We start from the raw sequence: 16,057 nt of genomic DNA, 5'->3' as shown, positions 1-16,057 counted from the left end.
ATCATAATCATCATAATCCACATCCCGCACTCTACATTTTCCCACAGGTACCTCAACATCATCGGTTTGGTGATACGGTGCCTGTAACCCACCGGTTAGAATACGCATACGAATATGAGTACGCAACGATAAAACAGCTACGTACACGTATCATGGGAATATTTCGTGCAGTCACGACAAAAACGTGGGAAGTCGTTTATTTCGCGTACGTAACAACGTAAGAAAGACGGTAAGAAGAAACACTTCAAGAATGAAGATGTTAAATGGAGCATGAGGCAAAACTAGTAGTTCAAGAGTAGACGTCCAGCAATTGTTTCCAAACAACTGGGAGTGACCCGGAAAGGTTGCGGAATAGAGTAAGAGATCAATTTAGAGAGCAGCAATAACTAACACATCAATCTGCGCCGATGTTACCATGAGCCACAATTACTTGACCGTGAGAAATCAACGGAATCGTGCAAGGTCAGTAATAATGCAATTCACAAGTCATTTGGTAATGCGTTAGGCTACATGGCATATGCGTGCTGAGATATCAATGGCTGTATAATTCAGAAAGAAGTGTGGATAAGTACTGACATTGTGAAGTAGTAGGATCTCCTGAGACGAGACATCACTCATTACTTTGAAGCAATTTCAGTTGATGGGTGGTATTGTTCTGAATAACTAATTTTTCTACACCGACAATGTTTAGAAAATGTTTGTTGACGAATAGAATCAGTTCTACGAATTATTTGTAGGGAATTAGTAAGAATTTCTGTCGGGTCACATTAGTGGGATTCTCAGAGCAGTTCCACTTAATTTAGACAATTAGTTTAGCAGTTTTAGTTTAGCAAAGACTGTCGATTCTCCGAAATTAAGAACGGGGACTCAAGAAGGAATACAGGCTGACATCCTTCTTCAGTCGGGCAAGAATTCAGCATTGCTTTAGCACTGAATCGTTTGCGCTGCTTCGATGCTCTTAACTAGGAGATCATTCCTTTCATTTCTAAGAGAGAAATCCACCTAACCTGGGGAACACAATAACTAAAATACAGGTCGATCAAGAGTTATCGATCTCCGAGCTGCGTACCCTCGTAGTTCCAACAGATCTGCAGTAGACGTGAAACCGTCGCTTAACTTCATCCTCAAGTTAGAAACCTGCCGTCAGCCGCGCTACAATGACATAGTCGAGTCTAAACGACATGAAGCTCGGAGCCGTTGCGGCTGCGGTTAGGATCGCTAGGTGACGCTCGTAAACACCACTCATCACTGCAGTACGCAATCCTAGCCGCCATGCTCCACCGTTTCGCTCCCAACTCGCGCGCTTACCCAACTGCACCGAGTTTCATGTCGTTTTGACCCTAAAATACCATCGCAGTCACGCTCGAACGCTTGAAAACCTATTGTATAAGCGGTTGTGCTCGAAATGGCACCGTAGGAACCCCGCCCAGATCCGCATTCCGGTTGGAGTTAACGACAGTCCTATCGCGAGTACAACCGTCACGTAATTCCATGCATAGGTCGCATCGTTTTTCTTGACTGGTCACCACATCAATTTATGGTTGACTTCTCTTTAGCTGGAAAACTCTTAGCTCCAAACATAAGTGCTCATCAAAGCACTGCTTGCCTAACAATATAGCGAAGGGCTTTTCTCATTCAGAAGAACAAAGGATTCTCTGTTGAGTCATCCTCAATTGCGTGGTGTGAAAACAATTGTTGGATGACCAATCCTGAAGTGCTAGTTTTGCCTTACGGTTCGTGTTTCTTCTTCATTCTGCATTCTGCATTCATTCACCATACATGCATTCCTATACTCAGCTCGTTCTGAGACGTACTGATCTATGATGGAATACCGCGTACGTCGTCTAACATATCGAGAAAACATTGCCAATTGGCCTCGGATAAATGAGTAAAAGATAGTGCCATGTCGACCGCCTAGACAACGACACTAAGAAATTCCTTCATATGAAGAAATTAGTAGATGTGTATTTGTCTGCGATCGTAAAAACACTGACTTGATACATTTATTTCATTTGTTGCATACATGGCTGTTTGATGTCAATTAGCTGTGTTTCTTTCCTCTCACTAATGCTTCTGATATTCTTAAATGACCGCACTTTTTTAGTTTCTGCATACATGTGTTTCCGTCTCATTCAAATTTGAAAAAATAGCATTGTTACTGAATCGCCATTCTTTTCTTTATAAGGTTAATGCTGAGAATCTCCCATTCTTTTTATCATATAGGCTGAAAGTGCTGGGGAATGTTAGAAAAATAGAAATTGAGTGGAGCGATACCTGGAAACATATTTTGACATATTTGAAATGCTCTGAAACAAAATGCCTCTGCTTTGTAAACAGTCAACACACCAGTAATATGCGTAAAACATGCACACTATGACAATATTTGATTAGAGAAGGATGAAAAGATGTTTCACACAACACACACCTCCAAAAGCCATACCGGCCCTGAAGGAATGCCCTTCTTTAAAGACATCACCCCACGAATCTGGAGTGGTGCGGGTTTCAGGTGGGTGTCCTGGCGCTGGCGCGCTCCAATTGAACTCGTGGAAAATAGCACGCCGGAACGCTCGAAGCCGTATCTTTCGGGCCGTTTTTTACGGCAATTAGGAAGAAATGGACGGAATCACCTTCCTCAACCATAATCTACGACTCCGCATAGGCATAACCCACCTGAAACCCGCACCACCCCAGATTCGTGGGGTGATGCTTTCAACGCCGCGCTGCGACGCAGCCGCTGAAGCAAAAGCTTCATCTCTATTCTGCTTTAGTGACTTGTAGCATCCAAGGGTTTTTCCACCCCGCTTATCTGGATTACTAAGCGAAGTTGAGCGTGAACATGTTCGTAGCCGTTAATTGCACTGCAGCCCACATCCCATACAGATTACAACACCGTAATGCTTTTCGATATGCTAGCTGTAATGTAGGAGTTCACAGTAGCCTGAGTGCATGGCTAAGGAAAATCGACGCTACAAACAAGTCCACTCATCTTAGATTTCTTTCTTTTGATCCTGCTTTACCAAGCACTTTCCTCGCTCACCTTTATTTTGAAGGAATTTGCCATGGGGTTTTTATCTTAGAGGTAGCGTACCATGAAGTCGACGTAGTTTGGAAGAATGAGTTAGTGAGAATGAGAATGAATAGTTTCTACTAGAAGTTTCTAGTTTCTTAGAAAAAACGAGGTACGTTAGAACGTGGGACCCTTGTCCACGCTCCAGTTCTCTCAACAGCCTATTCATTGGTTTTACTCGAATAGGCTGCTGAAGGGACCTCATCGATCCTCTGTCGCTTCTTTGTGTATGCGACGCGTGCTCAGGGGTGGCGCGTTCCGACTTAAAGGCATCACCCCATGAATCTGAGGTGGTAAAATTTCAGGTGGAGTATTCTTATAAGGGATAGTAAATTATGGAGAGGAGGGTGATTCCGTCCATTTCTTCCTAATTGCCGCAAAAAACGGCCCGGAAGATGCGGCGCCGCACAAGTCTGGCGCGCTCCAGTCGAACTCGTTGTAGAAAGTAGCGCGCCGGAACGCACCACAGATTCGTGGAGTGACGTCTTTAACTCGTAGGAACGGAAGCCGTTTCTTACCCTACCTTTTTAGGACCACTAAGGGAAATTGGGCGCGCTCACGTACATATTTATGTAATCTACAACCCGATCTCTACACTTTCCCTGCGTTTTCCGTACCACGTTGATTTTGTGATGCGCTGCTTTTAATATTGAATCTCCGGCGCAATTCACGCTGAATCGCGGTCACTGACTCCCCGCTTTTAACAAAACAATCATACGCAACTGAGAATGAAATCCTATGAGACGGGGGATGGATTAAAACACGGCCGCACGTCCCTCCTGTGGTAATCTCCGAGTAATATCCGTTTCAAAACACTTGGTGCCCGCGCCGCAACCTGCAGTGCAACCATAGGAACAGATATGATGCAAAATTGTTGGTTAGTTGTTTAGTGGTGTTTTCGTGTTCAGGTAATCGATTCGCGATGTGCTGCCGCGTTCTGAAAAACAACACTTTAGGCCGTGCAACTAACACGACGTCAGCCGTGACAAATAGCCATTGTGTCAGTATCCATTTTCTTCTTTTGCGGACCTCACTGTTTTATTTCGGCCTTCCGTCACTACGAACATCTGCCATCATGGAATGCCGTGTTCGAACGGGCTTACGATTGGTTCCAGACGTTGGCGTGGAAAGAGTGGTGAACTGCTTTTTTTAAAGTCACGCAGCGGCTAGAATAACGGACATACGGAACTGGATGTAACGTTTGAATTAGTCCCGTGCTTAATTTGAAATAAACGAGTTCTCCTTGCATTCGTCAATTAAGTCGCAGAAGGGCATCATTCTATACAACGACTTCACTGGTTGATTTCGGCTTTCGCATAGGAATCTACTGTATGCGAAGACAAATAAGAAGAGCCACTCGCTTCCTTTCCACTTCATTTTGGAATTATGTTGATGAAGGGATAGATTCTCGTCTCAACTATTCGTTTGAAATAGGTGTAACACACTGGACATATGTAAGCTTAAGAACTGAGGGGTCTTGAGGTCACCAGTGTGTAAGAATGAGAGAATTGTAAGAATTTTCAACTACAATTTAATATTTTTTGAACTATAAGTTGAAGTGAATTCACAGCAGCCCTCACCCATTTAAGGATCACCATTTGGATGCGCATTTTCTAGCCGTCAAAGTACACTTCGCTTAAAAAAGTACAAACGACCGAAAGAGCGATAAGTCAGCGCATTAAGACGCAATTAGCATTAAAATGACGTCTGAAACGAAATTTTTACCAGTTATTGGTCGGTATTGGTTAAATGTCGCCGATAAGCAGAAACCAGTTCGGCGACCGTAAATGGTGCAAATTAGCGTCCGACCTTGCGCACTAAATTCAAGACCCATAGCGTGCTTTATGGCTTCTACAGGATCCATCTCCGACTACTCCGTTTACGCTTTAATTGTACTCAACAACTGACGTTCCGCTCCACCAGGTATCGATCGACGAATGATGGTGAAAAACCGGACCGAAAAAGGTGCAGCATCCATTAAAGGATGAGAATTTACCGCTGTGTTTGCAATGGCAATTCCCGTAGTTTCGCTCGACGTGTCTTCGGCAATGACACATCTCCACCGACGCGTTTTGTTGAACGGTGAAATCTCGTGTGCTTAGCAAGTCGACGACGTTACGATATTTGCGGCCTCGAAAAAAAGTGAAAAATCCTGCCGTCATTACCTGTTTGTTGTAAATTTACAAATGAATGTGAGTACAGCATCATATTTTCTTTTGCACTTGCGCAGAATTGGAATTTAGTCATTTCTGATAAATAAACGAATAAAAATCAGCTTTAGCTTTAGTCAGAAAGATAGTTATTTTGATCAGACTTCACCATTGTCACAACACACGACTATGACCATTTAGTAACAGAAATAGATTTAGAAAAAAAAAGAGACAAAAGAAAAAATAATAGCCATTACTCCTGCATGTCTGTTCTCAGAGCACCGTAGGGGTCTACCAGTGGTTGCATCTGTTTTTAGTATATAAAAACGTGTTCTTTCCTCTCTTAATCTAGGAAGGTAATTATGGCTGATGTTTCCTTGCACTCATCATTTATAGAGCGAAGGTTATTTTGCAGAAATAAAAATAAGTTACAGAACCAAATTGTATTATGTGTTTAAAAAGAACTTTGAAGGCAACTAAAAAGGTGACGATCACATCATTATATGATCATATTATTCTTTAATCCCATGTTCGCATGCGGATTCCATGCTCTTTGTTTTTTGAACCCGTGAATCCGCCGTTCAGAAGCTCTCTCGATAACATTCCGAACGTTCTGCATAGAATTGAAAAGTCAAAATGTCTCTTTTTTTTCTTTTAGAGATCAATTCTATTTGCAAGGTATCTTTTTTATCTATGGGGTAAGATTTGTGTAAATTAATTGTTGGAGAAAATCCTTGTGAAAGTATGTAGTATGTATGTAGTATGTAAGTAGTAATGTCTGAAGTCTTGCATGAATAACCTTTTAATGTGTTAGGGAAGTCCCAGTCGTAATATATCAAACTTCAAATTTATTGAAAGAGATGGAAAAAGTCGAACAAATAATAGCTCCTTTTTTCTCCTTTTTTCACACACAACGACTAAGGTCTTATTAAGGATTGAGGTCTGTGCAGCGTGATGATCTAAGTTCTCTTTTTGGGAAGTTGTGGCGTAGTTTTTAAACAGAACCACACACCATCTCTATCAAATAAGTTGAAAAGGTGCAATTATTTTTTTGGACTTTTCATGTTGAAAGTTATGTATGCAAAATTTCAGGCATTTCCGGTACTTTCACAAGGATACCATCTCCAATAGGTTTGCTTATGGGCACGAAATATAAAAACGAAAGTCATTCTCAACTATTCATTTTTGAGATAATGGGTTTCAATTCGTCTTCATCGATACATTGGAAGGATTGAATTCTTGGGCACGTATTGAATCACCGCTCATTGTTTGAAGTGTACGGACCGTGAAAAAAAAACTGCTCAAAGGCAGCACAGCACGAGTCTGACGTGGTGGGGGAACTCGCGGGAAAAGCTAGAGATGGGGTTGTAGATTGTGAGATACTGTGTGGTTCCGACCATCTCTCTCTAATCATCGTGAAAAACGGCGTGGAAGACCACTTTTTTCACGACGTTTTCAGTCGCAGCGCGCCACTGCTGTGCACTCGCGCGCCTTCGTGCGAGCGGTCAATGATCAGTGATGTCTTCTCAGTATTCCTATTCAGGTGAAACCAATGAATAGACTGTTAAGGGGACCGGAACGTGTGCATAGAGGAGAGCGTTCTAACCAACGAAAGCGGTTCTCACGTCGTCTTTTACGACGTGAGAACGAGAGAGACGAGCGGGACCAGCACGGATCCCGCAATCTGCAACCCTATCTTTAGCTTTTTCCGCGGACTCCATCACCACGTCAGATTCGTGGTACGCCGCCTTCAATCACGTCGCCCTCCATTACTTCATCTATTCCTCCCTCTATCGATCAGAAATGTCTTTCTGCTCGGTTTCTACGTTCTGGGTCCCCTATGTGTTGTTTTTCTTCTGCTGCACATGTTTTCACGCCGTCATGCTCTCGACTGCATTGGCACCGCCCTCGTTGCCTCAGTGAAATGCCTCTATTGCAGCCATGTGCAGAAGGGCTCTTTAGGTGCGCAGCCCGCTTCCGAAAAACACTTTGCCGGATCGATATGCATTTTTTTGTTGATCTTCTTTCGGCTCGAGTTAAGCCTGTAGATGCCTCCGATCAATCTCATCATTGTTATTTCTCGTCGAATCGTTGAAGTTTTCCCCGGAATTTGGAAATGGCAAGTCCTCTCCATACTCAAAATCGAACTTCTCTTTCGAGAATGTGCGTCTCTTCTTGAGATCCTTCAAGAAAAGTGCAAGTTTTGCCCTGCAAATACCTCCACCTGTCTATTCGTTCTTCCATGCTCACATATCATCTTGTTGTAAGCTAACTTCTCGGCAGAAGCTCTCTTTTCGCCTTAGCACACCTCAGCTGGAAAATACATTACCATAAATCTTGTCAGTTCGTCAACGGACGTAAAAGGCTTTTTTTTATGTGCATCGATTTGCCCGTACAACTTTTTTTCCATTATCTAGCCTCGCCTTGTGTTTGTATCCTTTCTCAAGGTATCGGATTTCATGTGATCAATGCGCATTTCAGCGTAAACACATCTGCCACGATGTTGGTTTACTACAAAAATTCCAAATGTTGCGTTTTCGCAGAGAAAAAAATTGACGTTTTTTTTTGCGGATCTCTTCGAATTATGATTTAATTGTTTCTTTAAAGCAAAAAGTTACAGTAGAATAAAGAAATAAGAAGTTTTACGTCTAGAATTCTATCTCAAAAAAGTAGATCAAAAATTTGTTGCTGTCCCCTTGATGTTCCGTTCTCTGTCAACTTGTCTTCTTACATCGAGTCATTTGAAGGAGCCGTTCATCGTGATCAGTTCTGAAATGTTGACAGAAAGGGTGCGCTGCTTATCGCAGCGATTCACAAGAGGTAGAAGAAAACAAAAAGCGATCGCGATTTGCAATTTCGCTCCAAAACTACCTCTGATGTAAGGCTTAAATCAAAGTCTATTCAAGTACTTTCAGTTTTCAAGGAAATCAAGTATTTGTGAAATTGTGCAGAAATAGTGGAGATTCAGTTCTCTGGCGGATTAGGAATCTTCTTCCTCAAAGCCGTCAGTACTGACCCGAGAATTTTCCCCTACATCATATGAAATATAGAAATAGCGGAAGAGGAGGAAAATCCTTTCCTCGAAAACTAGGATGATGTGCAAAAGTGCGGTTGCGTAGGCGTCGGTATTTCTGTTTATATGTGTGCTGATGCAGCACCGTCTCAATTTAGTCCCAGGCTTCGCCAGAGAAGGATTGCGGCATTGAATGTGTCCGTGAGTTGCAGCGGGTGTGCGGTGGTTTTCCGGATAAACACAATCACTTGTTCCTGTACACCGAGTAAACACATTTTATGCAACGCAAGGTGAATTGTTTCCACGTAATCAATGAGCTGGTTTTGTACTGAGCCCATTTTCATTGGCGGTGGAGGCACGCAATATTTTGAAGAGATCTACTCCTCAATCCATGTAGTTCATCCGGTAAAACTTTTATTTAATCCTTTATTATTTGGTAATCGATAACGAGGGCTGCATTGCGCTTTTCTTTTGTGGATATCCTATGTATAATACCTCATATTCTGCGTTTCACCTCCTTCCTGTTTTCGAGGGAAGCAAAAAAGAAATAGCACACAATAGAGCAGATATTCTTCACCAAAGTTCACCTTGTCGATTGTCGTGCGAACAAATTTTCATTGAATTTGATTTGGATTTTTTTCTCTTTTTGTTAGTTCGCTCTTTTTTCCTCCATTCCTTTTTTTTCCAAACATTCTTTGTGAAGTTGTCTATCATTTTGCTGTTGGTGGAGCTACTGAAAAATGTATTGTCAATATTTTCTTTTGTTCTCAAGGCAAATTGTTTGGAACATCGAAACACGTCTCTTTGTGTGTTCTCGTGATGTTGAGAACTAGCGTGCCGAACCACATCATCAATCATAACATCACAGAAAATGTGTGTTCGAAAGACCGCATACTTTCGGCTGTCAGCCGTTACCGTTTAGAACAACGTTCACAAAATGTAACCATTGTATTGATAAAGCAAACTTTTCATCTTTCTTAATTTATCCTCTTTAAATTACTTTTCTAACATAATGTTACGTATGCACTACAAAAACATACATAGATGTGTTACGTACGTGTACATACATATATACATATGACATTCTACCGTGTGATACATAATTATAATATTAAATATTTTTGCCAAAATTACTTTATGTGGATTTTTATTTATTTACAGTTATTTATTTTGCTCTTTAAGCAGATGGTATCAACTTGCAAATGATTTTCACCAACGAAATTATGATAACGGGAAGGAATCGAGGATTTATCCAAAATTTCGAGTGGGAACACGGAATTCCTTCGTAATTACCTTCTAACATGGGGTGCTAGCTGTTGATTGCCAGCATTTCTGGCCAATAACGTGATTTCCTCGACCTCAGAACAATTTCGCTAGGAGAAGACTGTGATTTTTTTTCTCTATTTTATCGAGCTCTTTCGATTTGCTGAACAGGGAGGAGTTTCCTCTCATGGTTGAACATTGTGATTAATTCCTCATAATTCTTATTCTTCATCTGTTCTCATAAACATAACGAGCGGCTAGGTGGAATTTATAGCATAAATCCATATAAAATGTTAACGGGACTGAATTAGACGGAAAATTTCATCTTAGTGCAAAATCGTTCTCCATGTAGTGACTTTAATGATTTCCTCCTCATTTTCTTCATCAGAGCGACTCGTTGTTGGAAAATATGGCTTAAAAAAGTGACTGAGTAGTCTAACTTTCCTGACCTAATTGGTGGACTGATATTGTGGCCTGAGGCGGTTGCCTATCATCGCCAAAGTGTCTCGTTCTCGAAAATACATATAGCAGTGCCAAAATGACATGAAGCACGTTCAAGCTGCGTGAACGGCTGCACAGGTGGCGGGGCGATGGAGAAGGAATCGACGTGGGGCCATCGCGAACTGCAGCGAAGAGTGGTGCCACCAAGGGTCCACTGCACCGCTTCGAGCGCAGCCGCTGACGCAACTGCACCGAGCTTCATGTCGTTTTGATAGTAGTGTAACTCTGCGCAACCCTATCGACCTGCAGCAGGACGATGAATAGAATTCATCCATGCGTCGCTGCGCTATACCCCGTGGAAGTCGACGTTCCTGAACTGCCTATCGTCGTCCAGTGTCAGGCCTCTTAGCTGACGATGTCCAGGAGCTTATCTTCGGATAGTTGTCCCTAGGATTCCATGCTTTCTCTGGGGATTTGACCTACCGGAGCCTTCAACAATGTGCCCCGGGACAGCACTTTTTTTGCAAGATCTGAGAAACTAGCTTAAAGGCATCACCCCAACGAATCTGAGGTGATACGGATTTCAGGTGGAGTATTCGTATACGGCATAGTAGATTATGGAAAGGGGAGTGATCACGTCCATTTCTTCCCAATTGCCGTAAAAAAACGGCTCGGAAGATGCGACATGGCGCGTGCAGAAGGCTGGCGCGCTCCAATCGAACTCCCTGTGGAAAATAGCGTACCCGAACGCCCGAAGTCCGTATCTTCTGGGACGTTTCTTACGGCAATTAGGAAGAAATGAACGGAATCACCCTCCTCTTGAGAATCTACGATCCCATATACGAATACTCCATCTGAAACCCGTACCACCTCAGATTCGTGGGATGATGTCTTTAAAGGTTCGTTGTAGCCACACGGTCGATGGTTCGAAACCGTCCTAGTGCATACCAAGCCTTTTATCCCTTTGTGGTCGATAAATTGCTACCAGACTGTCAAGGAGGATAAAAACACTGACTTGATTATCGGTTGGCTAGTCATTATATAGAAAAAACCACAACGATTACGAATTTCAGTGAAACGGGTTGGCGCATCCGAAGTGGACTGATAAGCCAATGACTTTATACCTATTATCCTTCTTATCCTGCGTCTTAACTATTCTTATATTCGTTTTTCATGCGAGGGCGAATTCGTTTCATAATGCTGGTCGTGACTAAGCATACGATAATCTTAGAGTTGCATTTATTGAAACTTTCCATATTTATTTCTTTGCTTGGAATCGCTTGGGTGTTCTATGAAACAAAAACAAGCAAGAGTTTACTGGTATTTTACATAGCTTTTTTTGTTTTTTATACAGGAAAGTTGGTTTTTTTAAGCACATTATGTTGTGGGTTGACAGGTCATTCTCTTGCTGCAGAAGGTGAGAAATCTTTACACGAAATCCTTTCTCTAAGCCCAGAATGCTACTGCAAAATTTATGTACGTTGACGACTTGGGGAGTACATCTTTTCCAATGTGAAAAATTCGCCCAGGCAATAAGTTTAGTGCTTTGTTTTCTTTCTTTCTGCGTAACCTGCTAATTTTTGCGGATTGTCTTAGTTTCTCCTGATTCAACATATGCAGAGAACATTTGATGTAATCAGCGTGGGAGACCGTTTTGTTCTCTCCTCCTCAAAGTATGTTCCAGCTCCCACTTAGAATAGGTTCGGTGTCATAATCAACAGCATGTTGTGAGCTATTCGATCTCTCTATAGAGTAGAAATAAGAGAATATAGTTTATTTGTCTAAATTTATATTTACATTTATTTATGTATACGTCTCAATTATGGTTGGTTACAGCACACTGTACCTTCTTCAACATCATTAACACTTCCTTACGATATTTCGTTAGGGCAAAGTGCAGTGAGGGGCATTCAACCGCACTCTTATTTTTGGGAGTGAATAGCTGAGTAAGTCAGTGCCGTAAAACCTAAGCCATAGTCTTGGAAGATCAGTAACATGTAGGCTTAAGCTAGTAGGAGAGAAAAAGGAAGAAAGAGGCTTCCAGAAATAAGAGCGCCGTCGAGTGTTACTCTCCAACTACACTTTCCTCATTTTCTTATTTATTCTCGGATTTTTGTAGTTTTTTCTACATTAGCGACGGCATTTCCGTAAAATATGCATGGGAAAAGGCCTGTGATTTCTTCCAGTGCATTTGTATGAACGTGCATAGTGATTAACTCTTCCTGTTCGTCGCGTCTTTTACTCACTTTCTCTACTTTTCATTGCTCTTTGTTTGTTGTAATTGTTTGTTGTGTGAGCGCAGCGCCATCGAGCAATTTGTCAGTCGAAAACGTCTGGTTTTCTAGCATTACTTCTCCACACTCATTGTTGAGCATATGTTCCTTGAACGAGACATATTTTTTTGAAGAATACATCGATATGTGGAGCAAATGGATCGATTGTAAATCTTCGCTAACACTGGTTGTTGGGCTAAAGCTATACTGCAAGTTGACGAGCATCGATTGCACTCTTGGCTAGCTCCCTCGATTCTGTTGAAGCCGTTCCGTGCACGGGTTCGCAGAAAAACATAGCAGTTCGTTCGTTCTCGGCGAGCTGAAAATCAATTCCTGCAAAATGTTTTCCAAATGACCGCAGAATGCGGATGCTCCTTTGGATTTTTGGTCATTTCTGTTTGGTTTGAATTTTCTGCCATTCAGCACTAAATTTCCAGTCTTGAAGGTCACGTTTACTTGAAACATTTGGGCGGGGGTGCTGTAAAAATCTTCTTCTTCTTCAGGGAAATATTTGTTAAAGGCATCACTCCACGAATCTGAGGTGGTACGGATTTCAGGTGGAGTATTTGTAGACGGCACAGTAGATTATGGGGAGGAGAGTGATTCCCGTCCACTTCTTTCTAATTGCCGTAAAAAGCGGCCCGGAAAAGCCCGGATTCGGGCATTCTGGCGCACTTTTTTCTACAAGGAGTTCGACTGGAGCGCGCCAGCCTTGTGCGGCGCCGCATCTTCCGGGGCGTTTTTTACGGCAATTAAAAAGAAATAGACGGAATTACCCTCCTCTCCATAATCTACTATTCCTTATAAGAATACTCCACCTGAAATCTGCACCACCTCAGATTCGTGGGGTGATGGCCTTAAAAGCGCATCAACGAGGCGGTGAGCGCGCCATCTGAACCTCGTGATTTCGTCTGTAGTTGCACGTTGACATCGTGTTAGTGTCCATTCAATCTTCTAAGTTCATCCAAACACATAAGTCCTTGCGAATGGTTGAATACTCCAATTCGTCAGTCAGCCAGCAGAATCATAATCCATAAATACATAGTACATACTCATACGTTTACGAACATCAATCTTATTGCATTCGCGAAGTACGCTCGAAAAAAAAACTACCATAGTTTTCCGATTCTAAACCCGTTCTATAAGCACTGAAACTTTTGGGGCTTTCGAATGCTTCTGCTCTGAATAAATAATAATAATAATTGAATAAGTAATAATAATAATAATTGAACAATAAATTGAACGAAGTTTTGAATACAAGGAACTTTTTCACGAGTCCAGCGTCCCTTTTTGATGGTCAATCTTGGATTTGTTTCCCACAGTTTTTTGTGGAGACACTTTTTCCCATTGTTCTATCATAAAAAGGAATCACAACACATGCACATACACATCATATTCCCATGTTTTACATGGGAATACGATACATGTGCAAGCTCTACGGCAAGGGTTCGTAACCGTGAAATTAGGGTCAATCAGCTGCAGAGGGTCGATCGAATTCACATACGAGAAAACTGGAAAAATTATTGACTTGTGATTCTGATTTCCACTTTCAATTCGAAACAGAGATGTAAAGTGCAAAAATCCAACGTTTTAATACACATATTTTTCTAACTACGTGCAACTTAGAATTTAAAAAATAATAATAAAGGGCATCCATTATCGTACTCATAAATTGCACGAATATTTATGAAAGTCAGCGAGAAATTATCACATGACGGTGACGGGAAAAAAGATTGGGAAGTTCAACGTTCCTTAACAATTTACCGTTCTCTTAATTCTATGTGACAACTAAGGAAATACAGGAAAGGATCGCTGTTTACATGTTCAAATTTTTCAGGCATATCACAACCTGTGCAAATTCCTCTTACTGCGAAATAACATTTCATTTGATTTGATTGAATTTGTGACGAACTTTAAGGACGTCGTTCTCGGAAATTTTCCACATTGGTTTCAGTAGTAAGTAGGATTTGTAACGTTGCTTAGCGTTTAGCAGGTGTTACAGCGTTGATTACTTCCTACATAGATGAAAATCGAATTCACTGCAAATTCAAACTGATTAATTCACCCGACGAAGCTACTGTTTAGGTTTGTAGTAACGAAGTGAAAGCGCACGAAATGGGGTAGTGACGAAATTAATTAATTAGTTTCAACATATATGAGCAATTAAACTCATTTCCACAATTCAATCTTCATTTGATTATTAGTACGGGTGTAAAAAGTTATCTCGTCGGATGAACCGATCACTCTGACACTCCTCGATCCGCTTCGTATATTTTTAAAGACTGTTCTTGACGTTGTCACTGTGATACTTGCAAAAAAAACATCTTCAACCTTACCGAATACTTGAAAAGAATCCAATACCGAAAATTTTTGTTAGTGCTGCCTTTAATGGAGATGTTTTGGAGTATTGAGTTGCCGATGAAGTTCACAAAAGTATCCATTTAATTGACATTGTTGCCCATAAAATTCCATCCATGTCCATGAAATTTCACCGCGAGAGTGGTTCTTTTCAAAAAAGTGATTGCGAACGATTTTTCTGCGTTCTCTACTTCTTGACGTATTGCTCATCTTTCAGACGACGTGATAACAGCCGCATTCGTGTGAGCGTATTTTGGTGGACAATACTAGTTTTTTTTTTTTCCAAAAAAATTTTTTTTTTATTTTTTTTTTCCCTTTCCCCCTCCTCTAAATAAAAAAAAAAAAAAAAAAAAATAAAAGAAAAAAATTTTTAAAAAAAAAAAAAAAAAAAAAAAAAAAAAAAAAAAAAAAAAAAAAATAAATAAAGGGGGGGGGGGGGGAAGAAAGAGAGGTTTCCCTTCACGAAAAAAAGGAAGGATAAATACAACCCCTCAAAAACCAAAAAAATCTTTTTTCCCCCAAAAAAGAAAAAAAAAAAAAAAAAAAAATAAAAAAAAAAAAAAAAAAAAAAAATGGCTGCCGAAGTCTTGTATAGGGAACACGTTCATAAACCTCAACGATTCTGAATTGAAGTGAGCGTGGGGGCGCACCCCAAGGGGGTTAAAACGCAAAATTTTTTCCATTGCGAACAGTTCGTTGTTATAGTTGTTGCGAGTCCTTCCTTGATTGCGTTAACCGCCATAAATTTGAGTTTACGTTCCCAGTGATTGCCTTTAAATAAGCTCCATCCCCACTAAACTCTAATAAATCCCCATTTTTGGACCTACAACAAAGAAAATAAACATCAAGGAAAAAAAAAAAAAAAAAAAGAAAAAAAAAAAAAAAAAAAAAAAAAAAAAAAAAAAAAAAAAAAAAAAAAAAAACTGTTGTGCTGATTTTTAGAAGAAGCATTTTTCCTTTCGACCATGCTCGACTTTATCGGTCCTATTGAAATGTCAGTTATATAGGTTCTAGTTATTCTAATTCTCAAGAAAAGGTCTGGAGTTAATCAATCACTTTTTTAAAACTTATTTGAAAGGCTTCTCAGAAAGAAAAAGGCTATTTGACAAAATTATCGACTTCTACAGCAACAAACGTCTTTTGTTGTTTTTTCAGAAAGAAAAAAAAATCAGATACTCTCTCTCTCTCGTGTTCTTTGGTGTTTGCTAACAATTCGCGATTGGAGACGCCTATGTTTCACACGTTCAACCGTTTCGTTATTGCTCATCAGAAACGCCGACTCTATCTCATGTTTTGCGGCAAACTATGGAATGTGTGCATTATCACGTCGCCCACGCCTCTGCGAAAAAAAAACGATTCTGTGGAACCGAATTCTTTCGCTATATTGCGCTTTTGAAGCCATTCCTTCCTCCGTCTTCAGAGTAAATAGTCCACCAATCGATGCTGGGCTTCAAGCTGATGGTTAGAGTTCAAGAAGAAGCTTCGTTTAGAG

The sequence above is a fragment of the Necator americanus genome, chromosome II (assembly GCF_031761385.1).
Source record: "Necator americanus strain Aroian chromosome II, whole genome shotgun sequence".
Classification (NCBI taxonomy): domain Eukaryota; kingdom Metazoa; phylum Nematoda; class Chromadorea; order Rhabditida; family Ancylostomatidae; genus Necator; species Necator americanus.
Note: the sequence above shows the minus strand (reverse complement) of the source record.